The 23,325-nt window shown below is 37.3% G+C and overlaps 1 long non-coding RNA gene across 2 annotated transcripts in view; it reads right to left on the bottom strand.

Moving 5' to 3' along the window:
• Positions 1-20,633, bottom strand: part of LOC139627766 (uncharacterized) — a 55,313-nt gene extending 34,680 nt beyond the window's left edge. The window contains exons 1-2 of one of the 2 annotated variants that reach the window (XR_011692625.1): positions 20,203-20,633; positions 19,935-20,099 (exon numbers count right to left, since the gene is read on the bottom strand). This is a non-coding gene — a long non-coding RNA (uncharacterized lncRNA). Of the gene's footprint in view, positions 1-6,218; positions 20,100-20,202 lie in introns of those variants that run through there. The other variant, XR_011692624.1, reaches the window with a different exon arrangement.
• Positions 20,634-23,325: the final 2,692 nt, after the last annotated feature.

Here is a 23,325-nt window from a genome sequence, read left to right on the forward strand (position 1 = left end):
CCTTACTCAACAAGTGATTCTTCAACAAGCGGCTCCTCTGCTCTTTTTCAATTATACATAGAGCTGATCTTTATAATAACCTCATGATTTATAGTGTACAGTGTTTATGGATTAGCAGGGTGCAACAACAACTTTTCCTGCAGCAATGACTTTAAAAGGACCATTGCCTTTGTCTGATGATCTGCCAGGAGGGGCTTCTCTCATGCCTGTGTCTGTTCGTCTATCTCACTTTCTCTTTAGACATTCAGTTTATTTAGTTATTAACCACTACTGAGTGCTCTTGTAATAACGTTGTAATGACTACTTAGTACTTAGAAAACCAACATGTTGACAGGTGTCATGGCTGGTGTGATCCTATCACAAGATGGCCTCTAGTTAGACATTTTATGCTGTACAATAGATGAGAATGTCCAGAAAATTAATTCCTCATCTCCAGCATTTTATGCAGAGCCAGGTCAGCATTATGTCGAAGCGCAGATAGTCTCTGTTTTAATGCATTTTGAGAGTATATCTCTTGAATCATTGTCTAAGCTGGTGTTCTGAACCCTCTACCAGCTAAACTGGCCAGTTTTAGGACATACAATGCTTAATATTTTTAATTTATCATTAACAACTGGCACTGTCCCAACTACTTTAAAACTACTGTGGTTAAACCTTTACTGAAGAAATGACACACCTTTATACTTGTCTCCTTGAGGTTGTTTATGTTACAGAGGAGGTTGTGTGGCTCAGGTCCTGTCTAGTTGCCTGCACCTAGAAGTTGCTCGACCTCCTCTCAGATCATATTCTTCGCATATGCTTATAGTATAATTTTGTCTTCCTGACTGCCAATATTGTAAATTTACTACATAAACATGACATCTTTTGCAGGTCTATCCATCCTGACTGATGGATCCCTATTCAATTGTTCTCTCTAAGTGTTCTTCTATATTTTTTGCCCTTGTCATATGTTTTTTGGGAGAGTTTTTCCTTGTCTGAAGGTCAAAGAACAGTGTTGTATGAGGCATATGAAGCACATTTGTATATGCTTTACAATATTGAACATCTAAATAAAGTAAATGAAGTATTACTACTAGCAGTTGGCAAATTGAGTCTGTAGTTTTGTCTTGTTTATTTTTGCAGACAAATTAAATAGAAAAATGAAGAATAATTAGGGAATAAAACCCAGTGTCACAGCTCATGTTTTCTTATACCACAACACAGAATGTATCACATATCACAATTTATGGCAATCTAATGTTTTTTTGTTTTTTTTCTGAGACTTAGTTTTTAAGCACAAACTGTATCGTACACAAATCTTTATGTTTGATTAAGTATGATGAAAATGATGGGTGAGGGTGGTGAAGGGTGGGGAAAATAGCAAATAGCCAGTCAAAGGTAAAATGATAAGAGGGTAATTACTATTAAAGCAAAACAGGTACAATCATGCAAATATGTTAAGATAGTGCTTGTGTGTAAATAAAAATGATTATAATTGATTGATTATAGTTATGAATAACAATAATTAGCAATATTATTGTACTAACGTCAACAAACAATATAATTTCAAAGCCCAAAACAGAATATGATGTGATTGTGAATACAGCTGTTTCACCCTGCTTCAAAACTGAGCACAACCCAATTTAGAAATTAATGCATTTTATCATACTATGTGTTATCAAACAAGAGTTCCAGAGAGCATCCGAAATAAAATAAAACTATCATACTGTACATACACACCACATAGACTGATTTAAGTATGCACTGTATGTGGATAAATGTGATTGTTAGGCTGTTCAATTAATCAATATCTTGAAATTCTGAGTGTCAGTGGAATAATACAGAAGGAAGAAAATTAACTGGTAACATGGTTTTTGTTTTTTGTTTTTTTTTGTTTTTTTTATCTGCCTTACAATGACTAGTAATTGATGATTACTATACTGTCACGCACTGAAAAAAAAAAGGTCAAAAGTATAATTTTACCAGGCTAGCAGTGGTTGAAATAAATAAGGCCATTAATTGCAAATATGATGAATACTGGTTCTTGGATGGGTGAATTGCTTTCTCTGGCGAAATTACTAAATAACACAACCAGGTCTCTTCAACATTTAATAAGGACATATTCTAGTCGGTAACTCACCCCACTGCCTGTGCCACCCTGATAAAAATGACTTAAGTCATTGATTAAAATGTAAGCAGGTTAATGCTAGAGGTGACTTCTCCCACTTAGCATAATTTGCTTATCACACAGGCAAATAAACAAACCATTGATCACAATGGTCCCTGACACAAAAAGTAGATTAGATGGAAAGAACCAAGATCAGGTACATGTGTTTTACACCAGCATGCTCAAAATAGTCACACTCCACTGCCTACTAATCAGTCTTAAATACAGTGTCACTATGCCCTGTTTGCATGTGTGGTAACTATTATATCTAGTATAACACTCAGTAGAGTCTAACTCCACCAAGGCCAAACAATCCAATCAAATTGCACAAACTTGTACATAAATACCATAAATATGTCTGATTTTTACATCAAGAGCCATGCATTATTTCCTCAGAAATTGACAAAAATATGGAAAAATGTTCCATCTTGCAATATTAAAGTGATAAAAAAAATACTACAATTGTGCCTTGGACCAGACCATCACCAACATTTAAAAGGTTCTTCAGGTTTGGTGAAGATTTGTTACTTTTTGCATTATCCTGCTGACAAACAATCATACAGGTAAAACATAAACTCCTTAGCAGAGGTAATTAGCATTAAAACATGACCTTATAGTTTTGGTGTTAGTGCTGTCTATCAGTGTTACCCTGGCAGTACCTGTAGGCATATTTGTACTGAATTCCTGAGCCTTTGTTGTTGTATTATAGAACACTGTAAAGTCCAGAAAAGCAACCGTATTGGACAACAAAGCAGAGCAACAAATCACTCATTATTATTATCATTATCCTCATTTGTCTTACTACTACTACTACTACTACTACTACTACTACTACTACTACTACTACTACTACTACTACTACTACTACTACTACTACTACTACTACTATAAATAGGTATATGTAGGGATATGCAATAGAAGGAAGATGCAAGATACCACCACAGTGCAGCAGAGCATCATATGACATTTTACTCCAAGCAACTATCAGATGTCCATCTGCATAACACAGCAACAGAAACACAGTATATCAAGACTAATAAAAAGCAAATACTGTGGAGTGGAGTGCTGTCCTGGATTCAAAACAAACACAACACATAGTATCACCTAACAAGATACCAACTAATGTGCTATGCCATCATTGTACTATTGCACAATAGTGTTGTATTATGTTGCATGGCACAGTCACCTGTGCCAATGTGCACTTTACCATACACAGAAAATAATAGTGCTGTTTTGATGGGTGTTGTGCACTGCCAGATCATTTTGGATAACAAGGTGCTTAAACTAATTTGGTCCTTACCAATAAGCTCTGCCAATATGTTGGGTAACACCTGGTGGCCAGAGATGTCACATCCAGACATCTGTTCACACTTGATTAATCCTCCAGGTAATTTATCATATTATAAACAGCCAGCTACACATATAGGTACTAAAAAGGAAATGATTGTAGTCATGACACGACAGGCACTACTAGCACCAGTAGAGTAGAGAAATGGTTTACGATCCACTATTGAATTGTAGCTCAATTATTATTTCTTAACATAGTTAAGATGGCAGATAAGGCAAAGCTGGGTTACAGGAAATATGAAAAACTTAGACAGTTTCGTTTTTTAGACACAAATCCACCAAACAGTCAAACGCACATCTGCAACTTATTTTTACTTGTTATGAAGCGTGCTACACACATTATACTAAGTATGTAATGAAGCAGGCACTGCTTCCCTGAGGCATCCTCACATCTGATAGTTTGAAGCCAGAGCACTTTGAGGCTCTGCTCTGGGAGTTGGAAGTGTGAAAACCTGAGATCTGTTGTTCTCCATATTGATGGTGTGTCCAGGGACAGATCAGCTTTTAGGCATTAATACAGTATTGTCACTGACTGTAAAGTAAATAAAACAGTAAACACTGTAGGTGTGAGAATTATTTATATGTACTCACCAAGCACTTTATTAAGAACACCACTTAGTAGCAACACCAGGGTCTGTTAGGTACATCATACTAAGTAGGGCCTCCTCTAGCTTTGAAAAAAACCTCAATTCTTTGTGGCATGGATTTGTCAGCAGCACATTCATGCAGCCAATCTCCAGTTCTACCACATCCCAGAGTATTGGATTTGTTTCTAGTGACTGGGGAGACCACTGAAATCAGTGCGATGGTTCATGAGACCAGTCTGAGGTGAATTTTGCTATGAGCCATGGTGTATTATCATGCAGGAAGTAGCCATTATAAGATGATTGATTGGTATAAAGGGGCCAAAAGTGCACCAAGAAAACATTCCACACTCCATGACACCAAAACCACCAGGCTGGACTGTTGATACAAGGCAGGTTGGGTCCATGAAGTCATATTAAAAACATCCATCTCGAGGTTCAACATGTGAAATCTGAGGTTCTTTTCTGCTCACCACAGTTGTAAAGAGTGGTTATTTGCCATAGTCTTTCTGCAAGCTCAAACCGGCAATTCCATCTACAGAACTGAAATGTTTTTTGTTTGTTCTAGTCTGAGTAAAAACCCTCCAGACTGTTGTATGTGAAAATCCCAGGAGATCAACAGTTTCAGAAATCCTCAAACCAGTGCAGCAATCATGCAACGGTCAAAGTGAGTGAGATCATGCTTTCTCCCATTCCGATGTTTGATGTGAACATTAACGTAAGCTCCTGACCTGTATCTCATTATTTTGTGCATTGCATTGCTACCATATGATTGGCTGAATAGATAACTGTATGAGTGAGCAGATGTACAGGTGCTTCTAATAAAGTCCTCAATAATTGTATATTTCCACTTAATACCAAATGTTTCAAACTTGCACGATCTACAAAATGGAGGCCTTTGACAAAGTTCAGTCCTCCACTTCTCTCTTAGCTGTTTGTTTAGAGAGGCTGAAGTAAATGTTCCTTTCAGTTTTGAAATTGGATGCTCAAACCTTAGCCCCTACCAATGTCCTATCCATAATTTAAGATGGTGCCTCTATGCAAGGTGCTTTCATTTAAACCTGACAACACATTCCAGAGCAGTAAACTGAACTAGGCTGTGAAAATAAGTGTGAAAACAGTAATTGCCTTTTTACACATGCAACTGCTGTAGCTTCTTTTGCTTAACAAGCAAACACTAACAATGCATGTTCCTACCACTTCACTGATTTTATTGTTTGAACATTGAACTTCAGTCATTGCAGTTTGTTGTTCTCCACTACGATAGTACTGGAGCATATACTGGATTGATTTGGTCTTAAACCTGATGGCCTGTTATGACATCTATTAGTTTCCTATCACCTAACGTTTACTACATATCAACACAAGATGTCAATGGAACTGCAAAGCATTATCTGTCTACTCCATATTAGTCTTATCCTTGCTGCAGTTGCTGTCTTGTCTTAGAAGTCACTGTGCAATAGTGAAACAAATGAAGTTCTGATGAATAAACAAACCTTTGGAGTCTTCTAAAGAGGACTTTTATATTGTTCCCTCTGTGCCAATGCAGAGAGCAATTCTAAATTGAGTGTGTGACTATAAACACTGCTGGCTGTCTATCTGAAAACACCCACATGTGAAGTGAAATTTTTTGGCATCATTATACTGCAAACTGCCATCAAGAATTACTATAAAATCACTCCATATGGAATTGAATGAGCCTTAATTGTATTTTATTCCATTACCTTAGAATATGTAACCATGACCTCTGATGTTTTGTGTGTGTGTGTGTGTGTGTGTGTGTGTGTGTGTGTGTTTGTGCGTATACACACACACACACACACACACACACACACACACACACACACACACACACATACACGCACTACCGGTAACAGCAAGTTGTTTTTTATTTTGTTGTTGTTTTTTTTTTTTTGTTGTTGTTTATTTTATAAGAAAACTGCTGGAGATACAGCCACATTAATAGGATGAAAAAAAATGCCACAGGAATTGTATACACTAGTTTTGGCCACACTGCAACATCTTAGATGAAGCACATGTGACTGGAGATGTTCTTCACCTATCTTTGCTCTGGGCAAGGGCATAGCTAAGGCAATGCTGTGACATAGCAATTTGTGGCTCACCTTAACACAGTGACTAGATAGCCAGCGGTCATATGTTTTTCCCCAGGCTAGACCCAAGTAGAATGTTTGGCCAGGGTTTGAAGTTCATTCAGGCCTGGTTCACTTCCAAGAAAAAAAAAAAAAAAAAAAAATCAGGCAAACTTTGCATGCAGATCATCTGATGGCAGGGGCCAAACTTTGTGTTTACACCAAAAGGCAATATGTGAGCACATTAAAAAAGACAGTATTTTAAATTTAACATTTTTAATTACTTGGCCTGTTTATTTTCAGTATTTGTCTAGAGTTAAAAAACAGGATGCTATCTGTAGGAAGATGTTGACATTGTAGGAATAATTGTATTTTTAATCAATATTTTGCAAACATAATACATGCACTACCTTAATATTGTGTTTCAGCAACAGTACAGTGATGGAGTTCAGCAGTGGTCCAGACACTTAAAAGGTATCCGACAACCTTGTGTTATATCACGTTTTGGAATATTTGTCAAACAGCTCACCACAGGTGCTCTTCTCAATGACCTTCTTCATGTCTGTCTGCGAATATTATTGGGAAAAAAATTCAAATAATGAATATTAAAATATTTCTGAGAGGAAAGAAAATAGAAGGAGAAAACAACTGTAACTGGCTAGTTGAGATGAAGGTGACACCTGGATATCTGACTGAAAATCATAAGGTGATTTATCAGACAGTTTTCTTGGTTAGTTTTCTTTTTTTTTTTCTTTCTTTTTAGTCGCACTGGTTATTCAGGCTTGTAGCCAGTCTCAGGCAGCTAATCCCACATGACTGAAGATGTTTTGGCCTTGTTTTGGATGTGTTACTACACCAGATCAGTATCGGGGCTACAGAGTTATCCATTTATAGGAATAAATCTTAATGTCTGGAAAAGTTTTGGGTGTTTCTCAGGATCACTTATTTCTCCCACATGTACATTATTTGGCACGATGGGGGTCTAGAAAGAACATCACCACAATAGCAAGTGAGGTTGGCCTTGAATCAACTTGATTGCAAATTGCTTATCCAGCTTGCTTACATAATGTCTCCCTCTCACACATACACACTCCCACCGCCTTTCTTTACACATTCACACATAGGTACCTGGACATTTTGCTTGCTTTTGCTAACTGCTAAAAATTGGGTCTAATAGGGTTGGACGATCCAGAATCATTTCTACAGAACTAAATATGACCCAATAATCTGTCCTATCAATATTCTTATGTTTATGTCCCATCTACTGTATTACTCCAGTAAGAAAAAGTCTAGGTAAGGTAACTAAGCCACAGTAATGGTTCAAAAAAGTCAAAAGAGACTTTATTAGTTTGACAACATAAGTCGGGTAGTAATATCCTGAAATTGAAGTACAGAGGCATGTACACCAAAATATAACAGTTATTAGTGTTAAAAAAAAGAAGTGGTCCAGTATTTCTACCTTTAACAAATTAATTTCTATTCTATTGCCCTGACAACTGAGTGAATTAGATGTTGTCCACTTCACTGCTTTTACTTAATAACAACCCTGAACCTCAATTGTACCTGCTCAACTATTGGAAAAGCTGTGTTACTCCTCAAAGAGAACTGCGGGCACAAAATGGCATCCTATGAATATAACTAATGTTGTGTGGGCATGTGAAGTTATCACTGACCCTCAGCACTGCAACACTGGTTTAAATGTAGTTTGTATGCTGTTGTCTACCGTCACATTTTCTTGAAGCAGCTGAGGATACACAAAACTCATCCATCTGCTCAAACTGTAACAAGCCATCTGTGCTTCTGTGTTTATCTGTACTTCAATATGACTGAACTTGTTTCTTTCCATTTTTAGCATTTTTTTAATATTTCATGGAAATAAAAGTTGGAATTTTTTCTACCAGTGACTGACACAGATACAGAAAACCAACTATTACTATTCATATATCCATATGTTACCAAAAATAAGGTAACGATGGCACAGATTTTAACAGCGACAATATTTCAATACAACAAGTGTAATATTAACAAGTGTATACGACAAGTGTAGTATTAAAATATAAATATGAAGATGACAATACATAACAACAAAAAACAGCTACATATTTAGCTCAAAATCATGTCGCAAAACTTTTGAATACATTATGAACCCCTTATATTTACCAGTCATGTGCATTATTTGCTTATTACAAATATAACTATTATGGTAGTGTAGATGTGCTGCCTCACTTTGTACCAAACTGAGTTGGCCTTTATCATTTAATGTATACCCAATCAAGAAAATAAGGTAAAAACAGACAATGGTAATACTAATACTGGAAGTCATGCAAAACCCTGTAATGCTCTTAAATAACTATGTGCGCTCGCATGAATGGAAGTCATATATTAGGATTTTCCTCTGGTAGTTGTCATGGGGGATTTTATTCTCATGTCAGTGTACAAAAGTAAAGTACTGACAAGAAATATTTTGAATTAGTCTGGTAATGGCATTTTCTGCTTAAATAATGTGACACATTCCCCCCTCTCCTTTAAACCTAGAAATAAGACAGCATATATATATTAAATTAAGATTTAAGCATCCTGTGAAAGAAAGCTCCGGAGACATTAATAATAAATACTAGAAGGAATAAAGTATGCAATAGTAAGAGTGACAGAAATCTGTACAAAGTTAAAGATGTGTTTGATATAAGTGAATTAAGAGTAGAAGGAAATGAATCGGTACTATTGGGAGAGTCCTCTTGGGACCCAGCATATTGTTTTGGTTTGATTCAAGCAAAGACAGCACTGTCTTTACACAATGACTTCATTAATAAGTCAAGCTATTCAAAGACAAAAGCAAAATTTAAAACAGAATTCCACACTATATTATGAGTACTAATATGTAGTAGTATGTGTGTGTGTGTGTGTGTGTGTGTGTGTGTGTGTGTGTCTGTGTAGTATGTGCAAAATATAATAGAAAATCCCTACAAATGAAAGGTAATAAATGAGTTTTGTCATTACTCAGCATCGCATGGAATACACGGGTGAAAAATAATAGAAAAAACAGAAATCATGTGACAAACATAAGCTTTCAATATTATACCAACATGACAATTTCCATAACATGATCAGTAAAGTATATCTATCTATCTATCTGTGTGTGAGATTCTTCAATGACTGAGGACTGGAAAGTATTCAGTGCCCTCTAGAGACAGCTTTTACCTATGCGTCACATTTCAGTGGTGGTTATTTGCAATGCTAAATGATGGAACCATTTTCAGTTATGTAAAGCTTCATATTACCCATTTTGTGATTGGTTAAACTATTGCCATGCTGAAACAATTTCTTGTTTGTTTATTTATTTATTTATTTATTTTTACCCGACTTAATATATCTGTCTCATATATTCTCACTAGGGAGCCACTGCTGAAAATAATGATATGACATTGCATTTCCAGTGGCTTCCTGCTTTCCAGGACAGGTACAGCTCAGTGGCACCCAGGGGACTGATGATAGGAGTGATGCCACTGCAACTGAGAAAAGAATCCCCAGAGGTATTTTTCAGGGGAATGTGCTGTGGACAGCAGAGTGGCCTCCACCGCCCCAGGGATATAAAAAAGAAAAGTGAGATACATTTCAAAACTAGCCAGTGATGGTGTTTGCACTCAAGGAGCTTTCCCAGAAAGAACTGAAAGTCAACAGTTAGTCAACATCAGGGGTGTTTTAGAAATAAAATACAGCAATATTCCGTCTCAAAAGCTGTCTCTGAGTTTTTCTTCTGCGCAATGATTTATGATCGTGATTTAATAAGAATTTGTGGTACAGTGAATGATCAGTTTTCATAGTTCATCTTCCTTTTTGTTCTTTTTTCAACAGATAACTTTTGGTGCAATCCTGCTGACAAATAAACAAACAAACCAAGAAACAGACACTGGTGAAAACATAACTTCCTTGGCAGAGGTAATAAATACTAACCTCCCAGACAGAAAGGCCACTCCAGCATCAGCCATTTTGGCTTAGGAATCCCAATACAGCTGGCAAACAGCATCGTGGGAATGAAACACCTGGAAAGCCAATGCTTTTCAATTTGGAAGTTTTGGGCGCATAAATAGCAATAGCTAAAGAATGTATGCATATTTCAAAAAGCTGAAGATACTGTAAGATACTGTTGGTTTGGAAACAAAAGCTGTAAAAGGAGGTGCAGCCCCTAAAAACGGGTCAGATGATAAGAAGAGAACAACAGAATGGTTTAAAAACTCTCCAATTGTGGCTCCAAACAGAGGACAATTAGGATGAGAACTGCGGAACAGGAGGAGAATATTTCTGAGCAGCCCCATAGGCAGTGAACCGAACACAAGTGCTTGTGGCTACATCAGCACTGCCAGGGAAATCTCCACAGCATCTACTAGAAGCAATCAGCTCAAATATGACTCGAGTAACAACACATTTCGATTCAGCTGGAGTGGGACAAAGAAAGATCCCAGTCCGCAGTGTGTGGTATGCAGTGATGTGCTGAGCAATGAATCTCACAACCAAATACACGGTGCTGAAAGACAAACCTGTTGGTTTTTTTTTCCAGACTAGAATTACCACCTTGCTGTTGTATGACTCTGCCACTCTAGTTTCATACTAGTGTCAGGTTACATCCCTGTCAATCTGGAGTCACATGAAATATTAACCATTTGTGTGAAATTTTGTCAGAAATGCTGCGTAATGCAAGTCTTGAGTAATGGCTAGTGTTTTGTGAGGTCACTGTGATCTTGACCTTTGACCACCAAAATGTACTTTGTTCATCCTTGAGAACAAGTGAATGTTTGTGCCAAATTTGTTCCATCAAGGCATTACCGAGACATTGTGACCATGAGCAGGGGATGGACGGATGGACAGACAACCTGAAAACAATATGCCCCAAGTGGCTGTCAGTGGTGCTAAGGCATAAAAACATGACTAACCATTACAAACCCACGATTCAATCTGTGTTACACCTGTAGCCAAGGCACAAGATGCTTCATATTGTAGTAGCCACCACACAGCAGGAGCCAGTAAGCCACACACAAATGGCGAACAACTGTGTCTACCATTATCCAAAGAAATGACACACATCATGTGTGAGGAGAAGGCTGCCAAACAATTGAAAAACAGTGCCACTTTGTAACATCACTGAGGCGCGGCTGACATTTTCCCGCTTTGGAGAGTTTTCTGTCTGACAACGGCCTGCCTCTTAATGATGGATCCAGGGACAACATTGTTGGGCGCCTCATCTCACTCAGGCAATGAAATAACGCAGGCTGTAGGCTTGAAATAACGTGCGTAAAACCTACAGTGGTGTAGCCGGGTGGAGGAGGTTCCAACTGTATATTGTATTCATATCATATCAGTGAGTGGAACCTTTTCACCCACACAACATAACAGTAGGTCACACTTGCATGTGAAAACTATGCAAATGCACTGCTCACTCAGAATGTGTAATTAATGGAGAGCAATTAAAATGTGACTATGAGAAGATACGTGTGAGGTACTGCATGTTAATTCAGCACTCTAGGAAAATAAAAGCTATGAGATCAACATTTTTTAAATATCCTGTTTGAATACAACTATTGCAACTTTCCCAGAGGAATTACTGGTTTACAGAAAGTAAAACTCAACATTGTCCAGTTCTGAATGCTATCCATGCTAAGAATACATTTATGAAAACACACTAAAATGCAGAGTGGTAACTGTGAAGTCAATGGGCAAAAACATTTCTAGTGCATGTAAAACAGCTTGTATGTGAATAGAGATTCAATGTTGTTTTGATGCTTTAGTGGAAGTGGAACATTTCTGGTGTGTAACATTAGGAGGGTTAGCCTATGAATGTGACCCACTTTACATTTACTACTACCACCATACCAAATGTATTTTGTAGGGAAATTAGTATTAAATGAGTGTATTTTAAAGAACATAGGGTTGGTTTTATAAGGTACAGATACAGACTATAATTGTAGCTTCTCTCCTAAACCTCATTCCCAACTGAGAATCTTGGCCCTTGCTCTCACATTTAATAATGAAACTATACCAACACAAAACTTGAGGAAAGATGAGGGTGGGTCTTTTTTCAGCCGGTGGGAGGAGGCCTAATTTCTGAAGCACATGGTTATGAAGTAAAGGATGAGTAGCCATGGTTTTTAGACTTATCACCTTGTGAAGTTAGAGAAGATGTGGATTGTTAGATATATGTCAGTGTACAGACCCTTTAGATGAGAAGAAGAGATTAATGAGAATGCAGCACCACTGACTGTCTAATGTTTGTCCACTATAACAAGCTTTCTGACCTTCAAGAACACGAGGGCCAAGATTGAGTGCCTTACCTTACATTTTTCTCCGTCCTCCATCCAGTGCACAAAGAATAATCCACAGATCGAATTTCATACTATATTTTGGCCTGAATTTTACCTGAGGATATCCTGTTTCCCATTAAAACTCTATTGATTTTTTACCCATACCCTTATCAAACCACTTTGCAACATATACAGTACACTTAGGTATACACACGCACACACGCACGCACGCACGCACGCACGCACGCACGCACGCACGCACGCACACACACACACACACACACACACACACACACACACACACACACTTCCTAGTATCAACAAGAGACTTTTAGAGGGAGAATGTAAATTAGCAAATCCCTAAGGTAATTAAAAACCAAGCCCCTAACTTACTGCATGAAGCCTTCCTGACTAACAAACACCTGTGCTGTATCAATTAGGAGGGCTTTATTTGTATATAATATTAATGGAGTGCAATGCTGTTTAATTTAAAGATCCTATATTCCATTTCCAGCTGTGCAGTAGAGATTCTGTTCATTTTAATGGTTATATTCAAAAGACAAAAGTCATTCATTTGACCTTCAAAATCTTGGGTTTTCTAAATGAATGACTCACTTGCAAAGCAAAAACAAAGCCTCACCAGTGATGTCATCAGAGGATATTGTAATTGTGGGTGATCAAAGGTTCACAGCCTGTAAAATAGTAGTTGCTACTGCGGCTTCTGATTATAATTCCTATTCCAATGGCTGATACACTGCTGTTACAGATGAATGTCAACAGTACAGCTCACATCTGCTCTGCTTCATTATTAATCCTATTTGTGATGCCATTGCTCACCTTCTACTTCCTTGTTAAAGAGATGTCTCTTAAGTCCTGTTATAAGGTTGGGGGGGCGGGGGAGTATGTACCATAGATCTGCTCATGGGAATTAAAGCTAACCAAATCCTTGATCATTTCCCAGTTGTATTAGTAACCTAAACCTGTGATGAGCACATTGGTCCCAAATATTTTTTAAATGAATGTTGTAATGAAGGCTACAGACTGGGACCAGGATTATTTGAGTGACTGTCCACATAATTTATTGATTAAGAAAGTGGATTTAGAGTTAATGTTACACTTTAAAAGGTGCTGTTGCAGATGTTTGGTTTTGGATATCATATATTACAATTCTTGAAGTATTTCATGTGCACAAATTATAACCAAAACCAAATGTCTGCAACAGCACCCTTTAAAGGGTATCATTAACTCTATATCCTGTATTGCAAGTGCTTGTAAGCTTGCAATTTACAGTCAGGTTGACAATAATACAGTCATGCATAATTGTTTGCTTTTTGCCAACAATTATTCCTGTATGTATGTATCTGCCCCTGGCATGATAAATCATAATAATCTACTAAAAATGTTCTAAAAATTGAAAATTAAATGTAATCCAAATTATAATCAACTCAACAAAATGGCTATTTTATGTAAAATGAGAAAAGCGTCTGATTTCACAAATTCAATCTGATTCATCATCAGAGGAGCAGCCCCAGGTTTTATCTCTACAGGACATCACAAACAATCACAATCTTGGCTCTTTCTCTCTGTCTATTTCCCTAACACTGGGACAGAGATGGCCACAAATCAGCGCTCCACACTGTAGAGGAAAAATGTACATTTATTCTCTTCGGGGGAATTTGCAGATTTTAATTATACATTCAAATATTTTTACTTGAGGATTGCATATGAGTAATGATAACAATTATTATTAATATTATGATGATAAAAGTGCTGAGAAGAATATTTTATCTACCAAATATACTATTTTGTATCATATTTATATAAACATGGCTTAGATTAAGATCACATTTGTATTGACTACATAAGAATATTCACTTGGTATTGTTATGGTATTCTGGGAATAGTAAATTCACTTTTTGTTTGCCTCAGTGCACACCATGATGAAAATGCTTCCTACTCCACCTGCTCATTAATCAGGAAGGCAGTACAGATGGCGTTCTTTGACAGAGAAGAAAACATGGAGAGCTATCAACTTTTTTCTGCTAATTAATCCTTCGATTCTATGAATGGAATTGCAAGCCACATAAATTAGCCTAAAAGTGGAGGAGAAAAGAGATACATAACTTATGTAATACACACAGTGTGTCCTTTTTCAATACCAGTTATTGGTAGAACTGAAGTTCATGCATTTTACTTTTGTTGTTCTGCTTTCCTGTTGCAGTGCAAAAACCAAATAAATACCAACCTTTACAAAAATATACTGTATATTCACAATGACACTCCATTACTAACAGGCTACTGAACAACAGATACCAAGCAGACCTAGGCAATAAAACTACTGCGACCAAAGCAATGATTCACTGGCTGGTAATTGCTGGCCATCCACACAGGCTGAAAAACCCCCTTCAGACTGAGCACTTGGTGCTGCATGAGCACAAGCATAGCTACTCTGTGGGCTCGACCATGTAAATCCTGCTATTACGGAGCACACTACTCTTACCGAAAAAAACATCCTTTTTACTCATGTACAACCCCATCTCCAAAAAAGTTCCAAGTTTCCTCAGCTCCAAAATGTTTATAATATGTGTTTACATGATTTGCAAATCATCACATTCTGTTTTTATTTACATTTTACACAGTGTCCCAACTTTTTGGGAAACCGGGTTGTACAACCAAACTCTCAAATCAAACCAAACTCTAATCACTTCTATCAAACTTAACCAAGTGCCCAAGTCATATCCTGTGATCACTGTTGACTATACTCATTTAAAAAGGTACAGCCAGATCAAAGCTCAGTTTAACCAGACCGATAATGGGTTTCACTTGGTTTCCTGCTTCCATGGTGAAGCTCTATCGTTTCATTTTGTACTTAAATTGAGTTATTAAGATGGCAAAATGTATCATATGAATGTTTGACCAAAATGTCCAAACAACTACTTGGAACTTGGAACTTTTACTATTTACAACTGAGTAGATACAGCACACAAAAAGGGAAAGGATAGAGAGGGAACTGAAATGAACTCCAGGCCAATGATTACAAGGAGTGGATAATGAGATACAGACTAAAGACAGGGTCAAACACTAACTCAATTGCGACCATTGAGGCCACACCATCCCAGCGGGACTCCCTTATGGAACTGGGCTGTTGGAGCATAACAACAGACTTGAAGTCACAGGACGGCACTACAAAACACTGAAAACCCTTAGATCTCTGATACACCAGAGTGACAAAACCCATCTAAAGAGGAAAACTGGAGTAGTGCACGGTATTACATGCAACAGCTGAGAAGAACACTACATTGGTGAAAAGACAAGGACCCTGGATTAGAGACCAAATGAACACTAGGAATGGGAATTGATAAGATTTTCTTCATACCGATGCCATTATCAATTCACTTAATGATTCCTGATCAATTTTCTGTGTGAAAAAAAAATAGGCCACAGGTTTTTGCCACAACTGACTTAGCTTTGGCTATCCAATGTAAAGCTGCATCAGGCCCATGGAAAGGGTTCACCCAGATTAGCTTTCAGTAATGTTCATATATAAAATATAATTTATACTATGGCTTGGCTGATTACATGATGGTTATTACTTACTGAGAGATGTGTACCCATACTGCCCAGTATGCCCAGCTAATGAACATTTATATTTAATATTTAATCAATGACCAATAACAATCCATCTTATATTATTATAATTATAATTAGTTATAATTTGTCTTGACTGAGAGACTAGATAAGACTAGATTGTCTTGTTTTAGAGGAGACAACACAGTTTAATTTGACACAAGCACATATTGAAGCATGTACACATGTAATACAGTTATCCTTTCTGAGCTGCAGTTCATAAACACGGTTGTCCATTGGCATTTGTCAAAAGTAATAAATAGTTGTATTTCACCCTAACTTTTGCCAGGCACAAATTCACAGGACAGCCTTGTAAGTGGCTGGTAAGCAAGGCACAGATGGACGAAGAGATGCACTGCCCAACTCGGTTAGAGAGACAGACAGACTAGAGAGAAATGTACTGCAAGCTAGTGATTGACGTTAACTTACTGTTATTTGCCAACAAGAAAGAGGAGAGATTTCTCTTTTTGACAGGATAGGATTTTGATTGGATAGTTACACTCCATCCTCTCATCAAAGTTGCAAATATTGACACCCACTTTAACACAGGGGGAAGCCAGGGTCCTTGCATAATTTGCAGAGCCCTACACAACCGGCTCAGAAAAACATGTCAGTGTTGTGTCAAAGTCTGTTCTCCCATCAAATAGTGTTTCCCTCCCACTACAACTGTGTTTCCTGTAGCACGCCCCTCTGCGGTTATGGTTAGGGTAAGGTTACACATTAAGGTTAGGGGAAATGCTTTCTGATGGGGGAACAGACTCCCACACAACACTTGCATCGATAAAAGGAATTGATAAGCTTGGAGTCACACAATTCCAATGGTTCAGACAAGTTGGAATGGGTTCTCAACTGGATCTAGCTCTCGATTCCTATCCCTAATGGAAAACCAGATGCAAACACCCTCAGCTGTCTGTGAACAAAAGAACAAAAGTCTGGCTGGAGATTTCTATACGTCATAAGTAATAAATGATGAAATTCATGAGCAATCTAATATGGAGGTTAAAGGAAGCTTACACAATAACTAATGGGAATACAGTGGTTTTTCCAGTCACTGTTTTTTACTTTTAAACATTTAGAATTTGCTCCATAAAAATGTCAGCACAAGTCCACAAAAACATAAGTACTACACAAAAGTACACAACTCTGTACAGTTATGAAAATGCAAAACCCTCTCCACCAAGATTTATCCCGATGAATCTCTCCAAATTCACCAAAATCCTACCGCCTAGTCCATAGTCTGCAATATTTCTTTCAAAACTTGTGTGACTGTTATATTGTTTTATGAATGACATCACCAAATTAGCTAGGTGCCAGGACTGAACAGTGGCCATGTACACATTGATAAAACTCACTTCACTTTTGTTTCATCGCAATCAATGGGAATAAATGCATTATGTGTTATTTTATTTAAGACAGAGATAAGAAAGCATAAGAAACACATTTTTCTGCCAACCACAAGCACGTGAAAAATTTCGTATTGCTAAAGGGTATTTATTTTCTGTTCTTTCTTTGTCGAACACCAAAATCCAAAACACACTGTTCTGGTTTGAGAATACTGAAGTCTGGTTCCCAAATGGCAGTTGTGATGACTGAATGAGAATTTAAATCTTTGATTGAAAACATTTCTCATTCAGTAGCCACAAGGACTTCCACTGCCAGCATATGAAATTAATGACTTTGGCAAATCTGAATCTGTTATTTGATCTGGCTTTTCCCAGCAGATGATGCTGCTCCATGCCTGTGCTTTCAAATACACCACTGCAGGCATGGCCCGTTAGAAAGGTCTGGGCACACAATCTGGTGTATGCGCCTGGATGTTAATTCCAAAGCACAGCTGAGTAAATACTGTTACCTTTTAGGCCAGAAGAAAAGTCCATTCAGTTGGTACAACAAATCATAAATAAAGTGGATAGCAAATAAATATGGAGAGCAAATTACCTGTGTGAATGTAAATTGAGTTCTTTGATAGGGCAGGTACTAGGATTGCAAACAGAATATAGAAGTTCTGACTATGCTCAGTACTATGCAGAATGTTAGTGATCTGCTGTTTAAAAAAAGACCGAGGTTAGTGTACAGGCTCTTATTCAAGTCATATTTTGTTTATACTGATTTTAACTACATATGGAACACTTTTTTATCAGTGCCTCCATACAAAGGAATCCCTGTATGGAGACCAAAGGATTAAGGCACAGATCACACGACTTACTATAGGGATAAATCTATTTCAGGACCGCTGTTGGATGAAATCATCATTCAGTGTTTCTCTGTTATATGCACCAGTGGGGAACCCTCAAGGCCTTCTGTCAGCATTTTAAATGTTATATTTAATCTCTGTAATTTAATAATTATTCTCTTTTAGTTCAAATATATAATATATTCTGTTATAATTAAAATTTTAGTCTAATTTTCAATTAAGTTTACTTTAGAAATGAAAAGGTTACTCTCCTAAAACCATGAAAATACAGTTACCCAATCAAATATATATATTTTATTTATTTATTCATTTATTTATTTATTTATTTTTTGCCTATCCAGGCAAAATGTTAGGTGGCTCACTCATTGGTTAGGACTTCATCACCAGAACAGAAGGTCTAAAGCCCCCATAGCCACATGTGTTTGTTAGAGAAACATTTTTATTTACAATGGATGGGACCAAAAATCATTGCCCTAGGCTTTCCTCAAGGCTCAAGGCCAGAACTATCACAGGTTTTTACCATTTTTTATCCAGGGGTGACCAAGTGATAAGACAAAAACAAGGATACTCAAATGCTGACCAGTCAGAACTTGAAAAACTAGTTTTCATGTTGAAAGAAGAAGAAGAAGAATTAGTTGCCCGACAGTCTACAATGGTCTTCACAAGACAATATCACCGGACCCTTAAAAACTAAAGGAATATAAGTAATTGAGGAATAGACAGACAGTGCATTAAAGGTAGGGAGCCACCACTGTTTCACCGTCTTGCTATTTACGACGCTGGCAAATGTGAATTAATTACACTTTTGCAGTCATGGTTTTGGTAAAATCAAATGAACAGTTGAAATGTGGAGAATCTATCTGAGCTAACAATGTGTAGCATGTCAATATTGACAAAAGTTTAACCATTTACTGTATATATTTATGCATGTTGCTACACTGTCCTGCACAAACTTTAAAATGGTCAGGCGAGCTCTAATACTTACTGTACGGTCTGCCATTGACATGCTCAAATAACATTATATTATCCACTGTACTAGTGCTGTCCCTTGTGGCCAATGGAGGAAAACCACGCACTGTACGATTGCGGTTCTCACCAATTCTAATACCCATAGTTTGCAGTTGGTGTTTTCTTCTCTCCGGCCTCAGGGGAAAATAAATGAACCCATTACTGCTTTGCAGAATGAACAGAACTCACTTGCACTCAAAACCTTACGGGAACAAGCCAATATGAGATGCAATTCACCAACTCAATTTTCATTTTACAGTATGTTGTGGCACACCTCACAACATTTACTGAAAATATATTTTACACGGGAGGTGAATTGGGGAAGCCTCTACTTCCTAAAATCTGGATGCCTCTACAACATGAAATAGTGCATATAACTCTAGAGGCCTCGTTTTCTTATTTTGTGGCTATAATGTTAATGTGAACTCACAACTCCCCTACATTAATTTACCAACAACTCTATCCCCATTTTTACCATACATATCAAAATACAACCAAACTAACTGATGTCAACCATAATAATTACTGCATGAAATACTTAGTCCTAAATCTTTATATTCCTCTGCTGTGAATAAAATATATTTGTCAGGCTTGTCGGAGCTTCTCTAAATCCTCATAAAAAAAAAGTGTTTTGTCAGTACTCACCATTTCTTGGAATCTCAGAAAGTTGTAAGCGAACAGTTTTGCAAACCCTCTGCCCAGCAGTGTCAAATCAGTGAGGTTGAGAAACATGTCCTCTGGCTCAGTCAGTGTGTGCTTGTGTAGCAAACAGGCTCCTCTGGCATTGCAGCGCCAAGTCTGGAGCAGCACCTCAACCGAAGCACACCATCCAGAAAAGCACTAATAAGCATCTCTTTCATTTATGATTAGAAATATCCATACGATGCAGATAACACATAGTGTCCATACTCACTCAGAAACTTGGCGCAAAATGGATTTACCACATACAGTCAATCGCTTCTAATCCCAGCCAGGAAAAGTGACAGCTAACTAGCTAGCAACAGTCCATGAAGATGTACAACAATTACACTACGTTAAGACAGAAAATAACTCCAAACAAGAGCCGTTTTCGGGTTTTACGGGGTCACAAAACAATGCAAGGCTTCTGGCGTTTGACCCAATTAACAACTGGGTTAATTTCTAACGAGTTTCCCTCGTTCAGTCCCACCCATCCAGGATGTCTATTACTCTCCGAACCAATATACAACTAAGGAAAGTGGCAGATTCAAGGACTGCTCTGAAAGAAGGATATTTCAAATGCTTCGCAAAACCATTCATTTTGATGAAGTAAATGTAAAGGTATTACACACAGGATATTATTTAGCCAATCTACATTTAGAAGTATTAATTTGTAAATGAAATGCCAAATTAAACAATAATTCCAACAAAATGGGAGCAGGCTACTAAAAAGAGAAAATGCTTCAAAGATATGGACGACTGGTTAACTTCAACCTCCTTTAATAAACAGCAGTGCAAAACCACTTCCCTTAAGTTTTCTAAGGGAAACATCAGGGAATGTCCCCGGTCAGTACACGAGACACCCCCAATGGAGTTAACATAGTGATGGCCCTGACCCCAGATTTGCTTAGATACACATTGCCCTGTATTGCTCAATGTAAGATTTTCCATCTATTGGGCACATTGTTTCCTAAAACAAACAGAATTATTATTATTATTCTCAGGTGTGTACATGTCACAATATCCTTTGAGTGGCAGTATAAGTTTCCCTATGTATATTCTGTTATGATTTACTTTATACTTGAGAGCACTGCCAAAGACATAAATCACATTAAGTGTGGTATATTTTATTGTCATCTAAGAACACCACAAGGAGAGGTATATAGGTTTACAGTCTTATTTGAAATGTACTTTATTTAAGGTTATGCTTCATGTCCTGGAGCTGTGGCAGACTATATGCTTGTAATAGTCAAGTGTTGGAAACAGGTGTGTTTGTGTGACTTGTAAATTTCCTGTAAGATATTTCCAAGGGAAGGTGCCAAACACAAAATCTGACCTAAAATTCTGTGCCTCCCATATGATGTTTTGTGTGTATGTTGTTTCCAATTTTGAACAAGAGATAAAAATATATATATATATATTTGTTTTACAGTACATACATTTCTTTGGTGTATAGTTTTATTTGGTAGTTAATTACTGAAAATTAAAAACATATAGGCACACAACAATTGGTCAGCATTGGTAAATAATTATGACTACTGCCAGTTTGTCCTTGAAATTAAATATTTTAAAAGCTGTATCTGAAAACAATTATGTGACTGATGGACATACTGAGCAGATGCATAGACTGTATCTCATTTCCATTTGTAATGTGTTAATCTTGCTGCATGCTACAATGTTATTAAACAAATGGAAATTATGCATAATCAAAATACAATTAATAACCTGTTGAGCTCGGTGAAGAAGAATTAATCCACAATCTTTTTACAACAACAGAATATTTAAAAGACACACACAACAGAGTGGCCATGTTTTATCATTTACACTTAGTGCTTAAATTTACTTGATTCTTTGAACTACACATGAAGTTGACTTGCCGACCAATAACAAAGAAACTTTGACCAGAAAACACTTTTTGGTCAGTTTTGAAATGTGTCAGGAAAGACATGAGTATTGCCACCATTTATGATGTGTATCATATGTTAAGCCAACAATGTATAGGAAGTTCTTTCCATTTATTCTTGCAGTCGGGGCCATTAATTAAGAAAAGATAATATCTCTAAAATGCCACTGTTGATGTTTATATCAAAGCTTTAACATTAAGAACCATACAGTCATTGTAAACTCGTGCTCTTCAGTTTGCTTACCTTCGCTGTTTATCCAAATTGTAACATATGAGGTCGATCCCCGAAAAATAAAATTCTGCACCACACACCAGAGAGCTAAAAGAATACATAGTGGAATATTTTAGTTAGGCACATGTTGATATTGTTCTCCGCCTTCCAGACATCTGCCTTTCCAAATGTTAGCACATTTACTCATATTGAGATTCTTTTGCCACAATAGTGGGCTACAAGAGAAATTTCAAACAACACAAGAATGAGTCATTCAGTCTAAAAAAGCTGTTTACATGTCTGTCTACAATTGAAAACACGAACACAGTCAATTGCTCTAGCTTTCTGTGAGACACAGCCTCATATTTTTCAAACAAATTGACTTCCATAACAGTCAAGCAACTGTGGCGACTTCGATGCTATAACACAAAGCTATATAGTGAAAGGGATCAGGAGTGGTCGTAGATTTGATGTGCACTGAAAGCAACTGCTGTTCGTTCATTTTCTTTTTAATTATCAACAACAAAGCAGTTGGAAATTTGCACACAACTGCACATCAGAGTCAGGTGTATTGGATTCTTTGTGTTTTCTGTACATCCTGTGAGACACCAAGTACTTTCATTAAAAGGTTCTCACTCACAGGCATAGTCTTAGTGCCATCTCCTTACCCTGACAATAAAACTGAAGGAAAAATGGAGGAATTACACAACTGTTCATGGCATCCCTCTGATCAATGTGATGCCTGTGTCCTGCTGTGAGTTGGTATTGGGCAGGTGGTGCAGCAACAGATACAGAGAAGCTGAGAAGAAGGAAAGAGAGAGAGAGAGAGAGACAAAAGAAAGAACAAAGAGCCAGGGGATACTGGAAAATGTAAATCTATGAAACATGAGAGGGATGGAGTATGAAGAGGATTAGGGGCAAAGAGAAAGAATTACAGATAGAATTGTCAATAATGGAGCCAGGATATGCAGATTTCTTCATTATGTGGCTGTTGTGCCCTGTATGTTTTCTGTTCCTAGCTCCGCTGAACAGTGATCAGCCACCCAGTCTCTTGCAAAAAACAGTGATTTACAATGATCAGCTACATCAGTTCTGTGGCAATATGCTTCAGATGCTATGAAGTGTAAGTAAGCTGGCTATTTGTTTTTCTACAACTCTGAGTTTGTCTGGAGTTGAAATGATTATAGTGTCAAAATAAGGATTTGAAAAGGAAAACTATGACAGAATGAATACAAATCTTGTTG

This window comes from Trachinotus anak, unplaced genomic scaffold (assembly GCF_046630095.1).
Source record: "Trachinotus anak isolate AG129_WGS33_773 ecotype Australia unplaced genomic scaffold, CSIRO_AGI_Tana_v1 ptg000011l, whole genome shotgun sequence".
NCBI lineage: Eukaryota > Metazoa > Chordata > Actinopteri > Carangiformes > Carangidae > Trachinotus > Trachinotus anak.